We start from the raw sequence: 777 nt of genomic DNA on the forward strand, positions 1-777 counted from the left end.
CAGCGCCTGCACCCGGAGCCGTCCAACTTGCGGTCGAAGAAGCACCAGTTGCTATAGCCGTACAAGACGTGGTCGACGAAGCGCCGGCTGCCAAAGCTGTCCAAGATGTTGCTCCGGTCGAAGATGCACTAGCTCCCAAAGCCGTCCAAGATGCGACTCTTGCCGACGTGTCGCCACCGGCAGACGCTGTCACGACGGCGCCAGCGGTCGTGGACAAAACCACGGCGACTGACAACTCGACAACTGCAGTAGTTGACGACGACTTGGCTCCGACTGAATCCAGCATCGACGTCGCCGACGAGGCCGAGACCCACAAAGCGGCGCTGCCGTCGGACGTTGCTACGCCACTGCAAACGGATGAAGCCACCAAGATCGCGACTCCGGTGCAAGAAGCGCCAGCCGTCGAGGCCGTCCAAAATACGGTTGAAGAAGCGCCGGCCACCGACGTCGTCCACGATGCGGTTGAAGCAGCGCCTGCACCCGGAGCCGTCCAACTTGCGGTCGAAGAAGCACCAGTTGCTATAGCCGTACAAGACGTGGTCGACGAAGCGCCGGCTGCCAAAGCTGTCCAAGATGTTGCTCCGGTCGAAGATGCACTAGCTCCCAAAGCCGTCCAAGATGCGACTCTTGCCGACGTGTCGCCACCGGCAGACGCTGTCACGACGGCGCCAGCGGTCGTGGACAAAACCACGGCGACTGACAACTCGACAACTGCAGTAGTTGACGACGACTTGGCTCCGACTGAATCCAGCATCGACGTCGCCGACGAGGCCGAGA

The sequence above is a fragment of the Saprolegnia parasitica genome (genome assembly GCF_000151545.1).
Source record: "Saprolegnia parasitica CBS 223.65 unplaced genomic scaffold supercont2.1, whole genome shotgun sequence".
In the NCBI taxonomy this organism is placed as follows: Eukaryota; Oomycota; class Saprolegniomycetes; order Saprolegniales; family Saprolegniaceae; genus Saprolegnia; species Saprolegnia parasitica.